Genomic DNA, 15988 nt, shown 5'->3' with positions numbered 1-15988 from the left:
TTGGAAAAAACATGTCCTTCACAATATATTTAGGAACAGCTGTGTAAAGTCCTCAGGCTCAAGTATTTACTGTACCAAGTAGCTGAACTGTACAAATTGTGTATCACACACATTCCTCTTTTCATGTAACCATTATGTGCAGGTCATTACAAAGGTCTCAGTTTCAAATTCCATATGTGCAATTCATCTTTCTAAAGCCAATGCTATGGGTGTCCAACTGCAAAAACGGGGACTTTGATGTTCATTATTTAATGGAGACAAATGGACATCTGAGCGTATGAAATTTCTGTGAAGCCAAAATTACAAGTAACTGGTTTTGATACAAAAAGTAAATCTGAAAACAAAAGCAGCAGTTCTCCTTCCTAAGTAGGGGTTTTATCTGTAGCTGGCCAAGAGACAAATGTTTCAGGTCCTTATCTCTTCTTTTGTCAGAGGCATATATATATAAAGTAGAAGTAGTGAGACCTAGGTTTATTGCAGCAACGGTAAGTAATAGTAGCAGTCTAATCTAAGCAGCAGCAAATTTAAAGCAAGGTAATATACACAATTTTTGCAACTGCACTATAAAGCCACTAAATATTAACCTGTGAGCAAGGCAAAAAAAATAAAATATAATAAAATAAAAAATCAATGAGAAGTACGTGAATTAGAAGTGTTCTGCTGACCTGAGATTGGGTATTCACTGTATTTCAAGTGGAATAAACATCAGTAATATAGATGGAGGACCTTGACTTTCTGCTACAATTGAACCAAATACTGTTGGCCTACCAGTGCGGGACTATCTGTACAAAACTGATCTTAGGACATCTTCAACAAGCTCTTCAAACTATTTTTTTTCAACTTCCTTCTTAATTTCCCATTTTATAAACTACTTCTATCAAACCTGAAGAAACTGCTGTGAAGGACAACCACCATACGACTCCAGAAAAGTCTTACCTGAAGAGCATATGGCTATTTCTTAACAGATTTTAAAGAGTGCTTCTCAAAATAAGCCAAGAAATGCCAGGGGGTCATCCAATGTGTGTATATCAGTAAATTTGATCAGCCAGACATCTTATTATACGTGTCAATTCATCGCACAATTTCATTAAGTAGGCTGATACATCCATTTTATAGACGTGGGTTCTAAAGATTTAGTGGCAGCTGAAAGATGAGCGCTCAGGAGTCTGATTTACTTTAATGGCAGTTGAAAGAGCTCAGCATCACTTGAGAAATGAAACTGAAGTTTATGTGACTAATAATGGCATGTGTAAAACAGACTGCATAGTAATTTTGTTTTTCTCTCCTTTCATGAGTGTGAAAAAGATGCTTCAAATGTACAGCTCAGTGATGGGTATGGGAGTGTGTGAAAGGTAGGACTGGGTGGAATGGAAATACTACACAGCAGCAGTAGGTATTCTTGAAACTGCCCCTCTAATGTCCTTTGGGAACATGTAATGCAAACTCTACTACATATGAGGCAAAAATGCAACTGCAATTCACAGTCAACAAGAAAGGAGAAAAATCTTTCCTAACAACCGGTATAAAATTCCATCATTTAACAAACAAACAAACAAACAAACAACGGTGCTTTACTATTAAATTAATGAGAAAGTTGTGTGTAAGGGAACTAAAATCAGTTAAGAGCGTGGAGGAGCTGCAAGAAAAAAAGAAAAAAAAAAAAAAAAAAAAAAAGACAATTCTAGGCAGCAAATTTGGCATACCCACCCATTTATTTTTTTTTTTTTACATGTTTTCCTCAACTCCGAATTGCTCATGTAACTAGTTGTATTTTAAAACTAAAAGGACACAAAAAGAGATTGCCAGGGTAAAAAAAAAATAAAAAATAAAGAAACAGAAGAAAAAGTAACATCAGAAAGTAGGACAAAGAAGAAATAAAGAACATTTTTTAAAAAGACATTTACAGTGTTTTTCCTGAAGTTTTCTTTCCCATTATGAACTATTTTCCTTCCAAAAGCCTACAGCTAGCAATAACCCCACTAATGCACATCTTTCTGTGATCCACTGATGAAAGAAAACATGTATCAAAGGTTAGCAGTCATTTCTATCTAAAATGCGTTAGCTCTTTAAAGCATCTTTCATCCATTCAAGCCACCTGTACTTTGTTAAAAAGGTCTTTAAAATGATTGCCCTTGTTTATGTAAAAGCTCAAGTCACCTGTGGGTTTTCTGTTTGTTTGTTTGTGTTGTAGGTCTGGATTTCTATCCAGTCATGGGTAAATGACCTTTGAAGATCAGGTCATTAGGATAAAACCGTTAAATGTTGTTAAAATAACTAAATAATTAATCACTAAGGTGTCTCTAAAAAAATCGGAGTAATTCAATAGACATGTTGCAGAGTTAAACTGCAAGTAATGGAAAAGATTATTTAGTTCTTTCCATTCACATCCTGTTTTTTAAAAAAATGGGTCATTTTGGAATGGAGGGAAAGACAGGGAAGAGTCATTGCAAAGTTTCAAGTTTCAGATCTTTCTGTTAAAGATTCCAAGGACTGAGATTTCTGATTATGTAGTAGACTCTGGTATTATTTTTCATTGGTTCCCTTACTGCATTTCCTAAACTAATTCTTTGGTTTTCATGGTGTTGAAAAAAATTGAATTATACAAAGTAGTAAATAGCTTAAATTCCTTGTTTTGCCGTGTGTTTCTTGCATATCAGTATGCAAGTCACGTAGTACACTACCTAGTTTCCTGTTTTCTTCTTTTTTATGGCAGACATTCCAAATTTCTTATTCATACAAAATCCACTCTCAGAAGCTTGATGCTATTTTAAATTTCTACCAAAGGCTCCAGAACAACTCCATCTCTACTTTCATTTCTACAAACTCAAATAAAAAATTACAATCCTCTAAACTGTGCTTTTCCTTACTATCCCTTAGGGAAGTAGAAAAGAGGTTCTTTGCTTTGTTTTGTTTTTGTTTTTTAATCAGATTTGAGGTCCACACTACAAAATAAATAATTACATTTGCCTCATTCCTCTGCTGAGGAAAGCTTTAAATTCCCTGAGGAGAAAACAAGAACTGAAGTAGCAACGTAGGCTTGACTCTTGCTGAATAAGGGGGTTACCCTTCAATTTTTGGCAAGTTGAAGACAAATCTACAAGTCATTTAGGACCATTTAAGAATTTTAAAAATACTTATTCATCTCTTACTCTACTTATTCAGTCCCTAAGACCCCACATCCTTATGTCTCACAATGTCTCATACGTCTCACAAACATTGAGTTTGAAACAAAAAGACAAAAATAAACTAAGCCTAGGATCTGATGACTGGGTCTTCTGGGACTTTCATCAAGGGGAAGAAAACCAGCAAGTCTAAATTTCAGGCAAGAGTTAACAGGGTTGGTTTCTCTGCCAGCATGCTGCCTTGGGAAGCTCTAGGGCACAGCCAAACCAACCTGCCAGTGCATGTTTTAAGATTTGTGGTCTGCTGGACACGACCAGTTTATGACTAATGTATACATGGGTATGTGGTACGTGTTTCTGACTTGCTCTGAGGTAAGGGGCTTGAGTGTCAGGCATGGGTATGTCACTTTGCTTTCACTCTGCAGTGCAACTCTCACGCAAAGGGCCCTGTGTAAAAGGGGAAACGTGATAACAAAGAGCTCTAAATCCAAGGTATGGTTATGGTAAATGATTTAACCATGATCTATGATAAAACAAAGACTTGCACCAAATCTTGAGATGCAGGCTTCAAGAGCAACTGTAGAAGTCACTATGTAATCAAAAAATACATATATATATATATATTTTTTTTTTTTTGGAAGGCCTCACCTTGTAAAGCAAAAGGTAATCTCTCTACTCGCACCTTGCAAGGCCACCTGAGTGGAAAACCAAGTTATCCAGGCACAGCAAGCTGAAGGGGCTGTGCAGGCTGGATGAGGCCCTTGGTCACACCGGGGAGCTCTGGCACATTCTTGGTATTGCAAAGACACGCTGAAATAAAAAATCCCCTTCACAACAGTCTTTAAAACCTACGCTGAAAGTTGCAACAGTGCAGGGCATACTTCATAACAAGTCCAACAAACTGAACCGTGGAGGAGAAAGTTTGTCATGCAATATGGCAAAAGCTGTGTAACGTAGCCTAAAATTCTGCTGGGTACTTGATTATTGGAAGAAAAAGTATTGTTGAACACACACGTGCCTTGAAAAATCCGGCAACACAGTTTAGCAGATGATTCTGTATGCAACAGCTTGGGAGAAATCTTTGCTGCTGCTGCACATGTTGCACGCGGAGGTGGTACCTCCCATGGACAAGGTTTTAATGCAAGTTCAGACCTCGCATTGCTGTCAGATGAGTACAGCACTGCTCCCACCCACTGCTGGACTGTGAGCCTGCCCGCTGTCCCTCACTGCAGCTCATCTTCGCATTTACATTTCTACTGATTGCTGTTTTTATTGGAGCTCTAATTACGTTCAGTATTTTTAAGCAACTTCCTCCTACTGATACATAGGCACTTGCTCACATCAGAAGATACACTTGCTCTAAACCTTAAGTCACATAATTATGTTTTCTAAAAGTAATAATAAAAAGACGTATTTAAATGCTAAGCGTTTACCACTTATATCTAATGAAGCAAATTTGGAGCTTGTGCTCAGCATTTTAAAACTAAAGATAGCTAAAACCTAGATCACATATCTCAATCTTTATTACTTTTGCTTTTTAAGAGCAGCTACTGTAAATACTTACAGACAACTCCAAAATTGAAGTTCAAGTCATCAAGATTGTTTTACAGCCCAGACATAGAAATACCTTCATCGCCCTAAGAATTAATCTTTACTGTTGAACAGAAGAGTAAAGTTACAATCTACAGCTGCTATCATGCAGCACAGTTTCCCTGAGCATGTTGCATGAAAAGCACATTATTCCTCAGCTGACTACAGTGGCTGTTATCCAGCATGGCTTCAAGGATTTGGGGCTAGGATATTTGCCAAGTTGTAGAAGTGTAAGCAGCGTACAGAGGACAGAAATGGAATAAATGAGATGCTCCCAGTCAGCACAGCGACAGGAAGCTTCTTCATATCGAATCTTAAGATTTGGGAAAAAAAAAAAAAAAAAGAAAGAAAAAAAAAAAACACTTTTTTTTTTTTTTTTTGCATATATATAAAAACTACTTGGCTCGAAAGCAGTTGCATGATCCTGCGGAGTCCAATCCTACTAGCACTGATTAGCCTGATATTAAAGAAGGATTCCTCTATGACTCAAGAATTAGCATTAAGCATAACAAATCTACTGGACTGTGGGCTTGTGAATAAAGGAAGATCTCTGCGTTTCACAAAAATGACTTGGACGCTTCTCGGGATGTGGCAGAAGAGACTAGTCAGCCAGGAGGATAAAATATATATAGGTGCTGCTTTCTTTCTGGAAATGCTGAGAACAAGGGGTCCAAAATTGTATAAGAAAGAGCCTGTTCCATTTTCAATAGCACAGGAATGACTTTCTCTTACAGCCATTGCAGCAAGAAAAAACATTAACAGTCCATATAAATCACAGATGAGTCAGAAAACAAAAGGAGCGGTGATTTAAAGGTTACTTTCTGGAGGGTAGCCTGGCCACACCAAATGTCTTGCTGCAATCCATATTTTGAGACAGCACGATGGCACAGTAAGAAATCCAGAAGACAGCATATTCTTGAGAGGAACACGTCTGAAAAGGAAGTGGATGAGCACTGGAAGAAACTGCAGTAGAATGCAGCCAGCTTCTCTGATGGTGGAGCACGGCCAGTTTGCGCAGGTTCCCCTGCCACAAACCAGTGTGCACAGTGACTGTGCTTTGGGTTTGTACCTGCAACAGCATTTTGTGCTTTATTCTACAGTCTTTCAGCCTGGGGGTAAAAAGGCTTTGAGATAACATGTCTTAGCAAGATCACCTGGTTTCTTCCACAGACATTATAAATAAGGCCTTGTCACTCCTGCATCTTCAGATAATGCCATAGCTAAGCTCAGTAACTGTGTTGTGATTGAGAGAGCAAATTAATGGGTATGTACATAGACAGAATTTAATTCTCTCCGCAGAGGTCATACCCACTATCTTTCTATGCCAAATGATGGGTTTCTCTACTGGTAACGGCACTCATTTCACTACATGTGACAGCAAGCACAAGAAATACCTGGCTTTCGAGACTGTATGCTAAACTGCTTTGTTAAGTAGGCAGTGTATGCAATGCTAATGAGAGTGGCACGATATTCATACCTAAGCTGTTTAAAACGAAAGGTTGCTTAAGTTATCACTGGTTTAAAAATAAAAATAAATAAATAAATGCCGCTGCCACCACCAGCCCCAACAACAAAAGTTTTCCTAGGACAGAAGGCAGAAAATGGGGAAAGAAGAAAACGTTTTACTGGCTGTCATGCACTTGTTGCTTAGATTTGTTAGTATGGAATCATAAATGAGAGAAAGACTGAAAAGATACGGCTGGAAGCTACTCATCAACTATCAGTTTAACTAAAACCCTGTTGTTGTTGCATTTTTTTTTTTCCTGGATGTTAAATGATTATCAGAATCTGGTAGGCAAAGCAACCCTGCAGGAAGTTAAGCACAACGATAGCACAGCTTGCTTATCTATCAAATATACTGACCTTAGGGATGAACCACCACTTTCTGACCATGGTTCACTATGGCTGACAGACATTAATTATCTCCATAAGATAACAGCAGCTTTAAATGGGAGATTTTACATTTCTAGAACACCTCCAGAATTTAACCAGGTTTTATCTTGATGCTGCGGTCTCTTAGGCAACAAACAGCACCCGATTCAGCTTCGCTATTGTCTTGATATGTAGGATGGCAACCAAAAACAAGGTGGAAAGGGGGGTGGAAGAGGAAATTCTCTAAGAATGCAACATTCCCAGCATTTCCTTACTGGCCGCAGCACGAGGAAAAAGCAGAATAAGTGATAGAAGAAAAATATCACAATGGTACAAATTACAAATAGTGAATTAGGATGTGATGCAGAAAACAACTGAATTCCTATCTTCTGCCCTCGCAGAATCATTCCTCCTGCTCCGGTAGTCACTAGCAACCTAGATATAAGTTACATTAAAATGTTGTGTTTGAAACATTACAAAGCGTTAATCTTGCAGTTCTGCTGTCCTCGTAATCAGAAGAGCTTACGTTTACTCAGATCAGGACAGCTCAAAGGCTCATTTTAAAGAAGCTGCAATTAGCTCAACACTGCACACAGAATTAAGGAACTCATTTACAGGCAGAACTCTTGAACCCCCAAATCCATTAGCCTTCTACCTCCTTTGCTGTCTCATGCTCTCTGTAAGTATTTGGGCTGGAATAAAATGAACCTTATCTGAATACTATTGACTTAAGAGAAACAAAGGGTGAAATAAAAAATGCTATTAGGAGTGGAAAGGGATAGTAAGTGCCTACCATTTGAGGAACTAGAGCAAAGGAAGCATCTACTTGACCCCTAAGACTGTAGTTAGATGTAAATCTTGTTTCTCCAACCATCTTTCTTCTCCAACCTTCTTCATTTTGTTCTACTGCTATTTTTGACATGCTGTTAATGTGTTATTTTCAGAAGCGACTTCAAAATAGAAGTATTTTGAATGGTGAACTCAAAGCTCAAACATTTCCTACCAAACTTTCAGCTCTGCATCGTTGACAGCTGAACATCCCCTTGCCATGTAATAACTGACGAAGCAGCCACTACACATTTCCCACATTTAAACTCTGTGTGCAGCAAAGCTTTAAACCACTGCATGTGCTGTTTGCAAAACTAGGTCTCCCCATGCAGTTTGCAGGGCCTTGAAGATAGAGCTGAATACAAGCTTTTATTTATATATGTAAATAAAAATACAAGAAAAAAAAAAAAAAAGAAAAAGAAAAGAAAAAAGAGGAAACATTCAAATTGCAGCAGATCAAAGGCTTAATTTTACAATGATTTCTATTAGTCATCAGTTGTCTACATCTAAATCAAGGACTCATGGACTACCTTCAAAACTTCAGGACTTGTGCTAATGATACTGATTAATATTCCAGCCCTCCAACGTGCATCTACTGCAACTTCTAACATTTCTTTTAAAAGTATGTGCATTCTTCTGCTTTCTTTGTTTTCTCCCTCACCCCCACTTAAAAATGAGATTAAAAATGCTGTGGCAAGCATGCCCAGCTACGTAGAGAGAACTGATGATCACTTTTGAACCAAGAAACTACTCCGAATCTGGAACCAGATAATGTTTCTAAACAGTCATTTATATTTCAGAGTACTTATTATGACTGCTATCAAAAATGTAATTTTCTGTCTAAAAAGTCACATTACCTTCTTCTTCTGCCTATGCACCTCAAAAATACCCTTCTCACTGGCCTAAGAAGTGCTTTTCTTTTTGTTTGTTGTTCGTGTTGGTTTTTGTTTGTGTGTACAAGTGCAAAACCCAAGTCATTAAAATCTCCTGTGTAACACTTAGACATTCAAGTGTCCCCTGGATGTTCCCATTTAAATATGTACTATCCCACTTCACATAACGAAGTTTTTCTTCATTTAGAAAAAGCTACAACTTATTTTCCTTCATTTTCTTGATAGACCAGTGGAATTGATTTGATAGCTGTTTGAAAGTTTCTCCAAGTCGATTTGAATTCATGATGTATTTCTAAAGTACCATAGCACTGAGAGCACGCTGTGAGGTCAACTTCACAATGAAAATTAATCAGAAAGGTGTTTTTGTGAAAATACACTAAGATAAAGACTAAACTAAACAAAAACAAGAACAACAACAAGATTTCAGCTAATACTGAAAACAGGCATGAGAAAGCAGCTAGCCAAGTTGGAGAAAGCAGCTCAAAACACCATCTCTTCAGACTAATGTTGTCAGAGGAATACTGCTTCCATCCTATTGCATGCAAACACTTTCACCCTCAATAGCACTACCTTTTCAAGATGAAAAGTGTACAGTGCACAGTGGTAAAAGGATGTTTAGTGACTGATGATGTTTTTTGATTCCTATAAACAAACAGGTAACCCTCCTAATCCCACACAAGTTAGCTCAGCTCTCCATCCCACCGTTACTCCCAGCCAGTGTGCCCCATCCTCAACCCAACCTCCTCAACCCAACCTCTTGATGTCTTCTACATCCCACAAGGATTGTTTTGGCAAAAAGCACCAGAGACTACAGCTGGTTCCAAGCTACACACAATGCCTGGAGAGGAAACTAAGAGAGAAATGCTACTGAGATACTCCTTTGGGCCTCTCTACTACTCACAAAACTAAATTTGCCAAACGTAAGGAACTAAACTATTTTTGTTTCCCTGTCAAATGAAAGAAGAATTGATGGACTGTCCGCATGACTGCTCTGGTCTAGTCTCCTGAGAAATCACCACTTACAAGCCTACTATAATAACAGTACACACTTCCCTTGTCCACCATTCACTGCCAACACCAGCTGGAATGTGCTAGAAAAATGCTTTGTACTCTCTAACCAAGTCAACTTCACATACTTTTTATCTGGGAAATACTTCTTCATACTATATAGCAGAAAAAAAATCAAGACAATGCACAGAATTCGTATGTCATCCTGCGTTGTCTCCCTGTACTCTGTTTTGCCTTATTCTATTCTACCATTAGTCCACAGCATTCCAGATTCTGACAGTGGAAAAGCTTTAACAACTCAGAAGTAGACTAAGTCAGCTTTCTTTTAGCAAAATTGAAACACATCGCAACTGTTTTAGCAGAAGCAAATGCACTCTGGCCTTTCTTTTGGTTGAAAATTAAATTTTAAGGCAAGCCTAAGGACCATTTTATGCCCTTACCAGGTGATGGGGAGCACTCCTATGAAAAAAGGCTCCAATATCTCCCTTTACAAAGCAGCCAGGCTGTGAAACTAACTTAGCAAGAGTTCTTGTGGAATATATTGCTTTCTCATTGCTGCTGAAATTGCCTTGCTTGTTCATTGCATCCGCTAGATACATACAGCTTCAAGAGACAACTAATGAGTAGAGTAGGAGTTTTACTCTATTCAAGAGTAATGAGTGCTGGTGTTTTTAAATGGTCCTCAACCACATTTCAATTCATAGCCTCCAAGTTGTTCTCCCCACTCTCCCTCCTGTATGGTACACTCCTCTCGATCAGGGAACTCATAGAATCGTTTAGGTTGAAAAAGACCTCTTAGATCATCAAGTCCAACCATACAAATGAAGGTATGGAGAAAATAATTCACCTTCTAAGACAACACGTTTTGAAGTAAGATGCTAGGAAAAAATGCTTGTATGGACAAACATATATATTACGATAAAAATCTCAGCTTCCAATTGCAATCAAGGCAAAAATGAACATTTGGTCCAGGTAGTTGCAGCAACACTGAAAGCCCTGCAGTTCTCTTCCTTGCTAGGCCATCTCCTCCAGCATTGATTCAGAATACATGTCGTGTGCACTTCCAGTAAGAAGGTAAGACTTCCAGATGGACTTTTCTAGAGGATAAAAAGACTATCATTCTTGGAATTTGATTTTCAAAATCAGGTCGGTCTTAAACTCCAGTTGCTACCAACAAGCTGAAAAGAGAGATTCTTCAAAACTATTTCATCTGCATGCTTTAACAGAAAGATAACAGCAGATTTTAAGAGTTGGATTTATCAGCAAGAGCCCAGCTACGGGAACCACCATATGCCCTAACAGTTATCTTCACAGCTAGCACCCTCAGCCTACTGCTTCATGAACTGACCCACTTCATCAGCACTATTCTCTGAACTCTCCTTAAGCACCAGGAGATTATTTTATTACACGCATGGGTTTTACTTAAGTAAAATGTCTCGGGGGTAACAGTGACTTAGCCATTGGTGTAAATGTGATGGTTTTTATTTATAAAAAATCACTTTGAATCCTACTAAACAGTATTTCTGCCCTCTACGTTGAACTTCAGCTGAAAGGATACAGAAGGTACTAACTTCCACAATCTGCTACTAAAGGAATTAGCAGAGGAATTTGTTCCTAAACAAAAGCCCTCTGGAGAGCTACTGGTCTAAGAAGATGACCCCAGTACCATTATGTCTTAAACTACCTGTTAGGTTTTTTAGTTAGTGATGGCAAAGTTGAAGGTGTTATTCAGAAAATGAGTAGCTATTTGAAAAGCACATACAGACCATAAAAGATGTATGAAATGGTCACAAGAAACCTCATGACTAGTTCAGTAGTTTAGTCATGAATTTGAACCAGGAAAACAAAAGTTTTGGTACCCAATTAAAACAGGTCAACCATGAGTTCAAAATAATTTGACATCAGAATTATTAAGATTAAGTGTGATCCTTATATCTGTCATGCAAGATTCAAATGAGCTCTTTGAAATTTTTATTTTTGGTGAGTTTGCACATAACTGATGGACTGAGTGACAGACTAATTTCAATTGATGCCCTGCATTTAAAAAAAAAAAAAAAAAAAACAACACAGGGAAACTATATTGTCCATTGACACCACAACATAACGAAGTATTCTAGAACAAGAACACAAATAGTTCCCATTACGCAGACATGAAGATGTGCCCAATAACATGAGGTAATTCCCTATTTCATTATAGGCTTTGAAAATATTTGCTATTTGCCATCTCTGGCTCTCACAGGAAAATAATCCATTTGCTTCTATGTGTATGTGAAGACACACAAATATTACCACCCTGCCCAAGATCTAAAGTGGATGCAAGTTTTCTTTAAAATGCCATCTCAAGCACAGACTGTAGACTGTTTCCTTGCTGGGCACAATTCTTCAAAGAGTTACTAGCCCCATCCACAAACGTGAGTGCTGTTAAGCTCTGCATCAGATTTTAGGCAAAACACTTTTTGTACCTAACACCACACTGCTTTTAAGTGGAAACATCTCAAGTTCGGATCTAAGATGGAAGGAAATCTGCTTTATGTTGTCTCAGCAAGGCTGACAGAGAAAGGAAGCTGATGTTCTAGCCATTTATCTTCTTTCTTCTGTCAGAGATACCTAGTAGCACTTCTCATCAGCCCTTACAGCCAAGCAGATCTTTATCAGAAGTGCAGTGAAACATGAGGTCACAGTCAAGAGCAACTCGAGTACAGTGCTTCCTTTTCAACTGCAGCATATAGACACTTGAGGACAGGGACAGGGAGGGGAGGGGTGTGCAAGCAGGGTTTATAGTTCTGTTCACTTCATATTTACAATAAAGAAAAAAATGGCTCCTAAAAAAGTTTCAGCCCTATTGAGAAAAGCATCTGAAAAAATCTAGTTTAAACGGTATTATTGTGGGGAATTAAAACTTGTAGTTAAGACTACACGTTTTCTACAAGAACTACATGGCCAGCACTGAAAGAAATATGCACTACAGTTTCAATCTTTAAATGTTTTTGTTTTGTTTTGTTGTTTTTTTTCTTCCAGCAAATAAGCAGCTGGTTAACACAAAACATCTGCTGAAGAAAGCACCCAGAATTGTCCAGTCTCCAGCTGTCCTTCGACACTGAAGGAGAAGTTCTAGCTGGAACACACTGCACTGATTATTCCATTTTCACTTTCCCATCCTCTCAGGTGTTTATTTGCACAAAAAAAGGAATCCATTACATACCTGCAAAATTGTTCTTCTGAAGATGACAAATAGATCCATTCATTTTGGTTAACAGGATCAAGGTTTTGGCTTACAACAGCCAGGAACATTGTCTAAAGGACTTGTCGTAAACAGCAAGTCCTACCTAGGTATGACCATTATCTTCCCCCTGTATGTTTATAGTGTGGAATTCAAGAAGCACCTCAGAGTATAAGTACCTGTACTTGTTTTTTTGTTGTTGGTGGTTGGTTTTTGTTTGTTTTAAATAAAATGTAAGCTAAAGAGTGAAGTTCTAGAAAACCACCCTAATAATCAAAAGATTATTCTTATTTTACAAGGATGAGCAAAAGTACAACCTACAACCTGTCCAATCTGTTAAAAAAAAAAAAGCCAAGGATTTATACTCAAAATTACTGGTAATTCAATTTAAAAAGTAGAAGTCTGCAAATGTCTGTTGTGCTGAGTGACAGAACTCTGAAGCCTAACACTTTCGGCTACAAATTGACAAACTATGCATCATGGTACCTCAGACTCCAGTCGTTGGTTAATATAAAAACATTTTTATTGGTCAAGCGAAGAGGGGTTATAAGGTGGTTATGAGAAATGGAGCTAAGAAATATTATTCTCATAAAACAGGCACAGCACAGAAGGACAAAATTCACTGATGGCTTGACTTTGCTGCATTTGACATAAGAGTTGCAGTCCTCCATTCTAGTCCAGCAAATTACTTCTACAAAAGTTAACCTTTACAACTGGATGTCCTGCCATTTCTTCATATAGAAAGGAAACATACGAACAGCTACATTTGAAAAACAGATTATCAATCTGTAAACATGCTAAGCAAGCCTAATTCTAGTGCAGATAAGAGATCGTTTCCCTCCTGTTCTTTTAACTTCTAATCTATTAAAGCTTAAAAAGAGATGAGTACAGCTGTGATGGCTGAATTCTGCCCAATCGCCTTCAGATAGATAACGCAAACTCACTGATCTTGATATTGTATCTTTTTTGAAGATCACTGAACCTCAGTGATTATAAATTCAGTAAAGGACTTGCGCTGTGCAACTCAAGAGGAATAGAGCCTCAAGACATTTACACCACATGACAGATCTCAAGTGGTCAGTACGAGGAAGGGCTCTGAACAGGTCTACACCAATCTCTAAGCACAGGGGTCTGTTTCTGAGTCCTATTTCGTTTTGTACAGGGTATGGTAACTACAATGAAGTGAATCTATTCACCAGAGATCCGTAGTCTACAATCCTCTCCTGATGGATAACAGTAACATACATTTCTCAAAGAAAAACAGTGAAGATGACTTGACATTGGCCCACAAGAGAGTCCTAGTGAAGCGTCTCCTCCTTTTTTTTCCTTTTAGTGATCCAAATTCATGCTCTCCTCAGCCCATGAGTATCTGAATTGACCACCTCTTTCTGGAGAAGTCACACTACCCTGAACTGAAAGCATTCTCGATCCAGATTCAATTCCCTCAGCTTTAATCCTGAATAGAAATAAATGTGATGATTCACAACGTCAAAAGAAACCACAGTATAGAACAAATATTTGGTATCCTTACTTAGAGAGACTTCCATTGCCAACATAGTATCAGAGGACCTTAAATTCCCAGAACAGTCCTGATCCAGCATGGATAAGCCTTCTTGAAAACACCCTGCTATTTCCCAACTAACCATTTTGTCATCATTGCACTGCTAACAACAGTTACAGTACAGCTTGGTTCCAATTCAAGATTAACCTGTGGTTCTGCCACGCATAGGGATTTGCAGATCTCCTACAATGCTGCACAGCAAACTCCATCCTAAACCATAAAGCAGCGTAGGATTCATACTACAAGTTAATCTTCCTCAACTTTGAGCAAAACACAGCAAAAGACTTCAGCTGTTCAGCTGCAAAGTTACAAATTAATTCCAATTACTTCAAGTGGACTTAAGAAGTTAATGACTGAATCTATCACCCTAAGTTCACGTGGCACTGCATGAAACAAGCTGGCAAAAATGTATTAGGTGAGTATAAGGGGTCTAAAGAAAAAACTGCAATGAAAGCACTACACTACCTGTGATGCCTTTACTGTTAGCCAAGACCATGATGAAAACAGTAGACTGTAGCATCAGTCCAGTCTTGCACTAAGAAACAAAACCTGAACATCAAAGGCCTGTTATAATATACCACTACCACCCGACTTCCTTCACATATTTGAAACCATTAAGCTGGAACTAACTGAACAAAGCAAAGAGCCTTCAACTCCAGGGCTGCAGGCTGGGATGAGAAACTGCTTGCTGTTTACCCGTAAAATTCAACAACAGAATTAAAACTTTTAGGAAGACAAGTTAAGTTATATTGAGCCATAAAGCTCAACCATTAAATAAAAGTGCATTGAACATATTCTATTCTCTCAACATGCTAAGAAACCACAATTATAACCAGATGTGAGAGTGCAGGGATGTGAATATTGTTTATATAGCTGTATAAAATAAGGAATGCAAGAAAACATCAAACATCTTAATTAAATGCAAGCTGCTGAAACACAGCAGGCCTCCTAGCATAGCATTTCCTCCATAAAAACTCAGATTTTGTGAGAATAATATTGCCAAATTTAAGGTGGTAAGTAGTTATAAACCTTATGCAAGAAATTGAGTCACCCAGCATATGCTAAGTGTAGCAATGCTATGTTTTTTCTAACAAACACAGTTGAGAGCAGGCTGTCTTGAAGCATTTTTCTAGGAAAAAAAGGTAGTATTACCTCCCGCCCACGCTTGTAAGTCATGTAAGATTCCACACTACCAAAGCCTTTACTTGAAATTTAGTAAGAGCCTACAATAAGACTGTGGAAGTAGCAAAAGCAAAGCAATAGTAAATCAAGTACTTCTCTTGTTTATGCCATCCCTGTATTTTTAAGGTCATGTTCATTCTAGAAAACCTACAGCACGGTCTTTATCACACAGACATAAGGGCACCTTGATTTGTGTATAGCTAGTTCTCTGTTCCTGCACAACATAAATATCTCTTCCCCAGCCTTCAGTGAGACCGACAGATTAACCAACAAAAACTAAAGAATGGGCAAAGGGGCAGGACAGGGGTGCAACAAGGCAGATAGAAAGGAATGAATCGAAGTAGAAAATAGAAAATATTAATCCTCCAGGTTCTGGAAAAAATATGTTCCTACAAAATCTTTCTGCAAAAGTGTCCGTCTTCTCCAAGATAGAAATATGCCTAGCTATAAATGCCAGATAAGTTTCCAAATACAACTGCAGTACGCTGAATCTCAAATATTTATACTTCTTTAAAACTTACAAAGGTGAAGGGAAAATGCCCTTTAGGGCAATCCTAAATTTGAGGGGGTTCCTGAAGGGGCATAAGAGCAATTATAAAATATACCTCTCCTCTGTTACCTGCATAGATTTACCTCAATAAAGTTCTTTACTGCACTTGTGAAGGACAACTTCTACATCCACCACCCATCATTTCTGATGTTCATATAAGCC

General features: G+C 38.1%; 1 protein-coding gene across 2 annotated transcripts in view; it reads right to left on the bottom strand.

The window, feature by feature from the left end:
• The window catches only part of RPRD1A (regulation of nuclear pre-mRNA domain containing 1A), a 46419-nt gene that overhangs the window by 14049 nt on the left and 16382 nt on the right, over positions 1-15988 (bottom strand). The gene's annotated exons all lie outside the window — the stretch shown is intronic.

Source organism: Aythya marila (genome assembly GCF_965140915.1).
Source record: "Aythya marila genome assembly, chromosome: 2".
NCBI lineage: Eukaryota > Metazoa > Chordata > Aves > Anseriformes > Anatidae > Aythya > Aythya marila.
The sequence above is the reverse complement of the archived record's forward strand: the minus strand, read 5'-3'. Positions and strand labels throughout refer to the sequence as shown.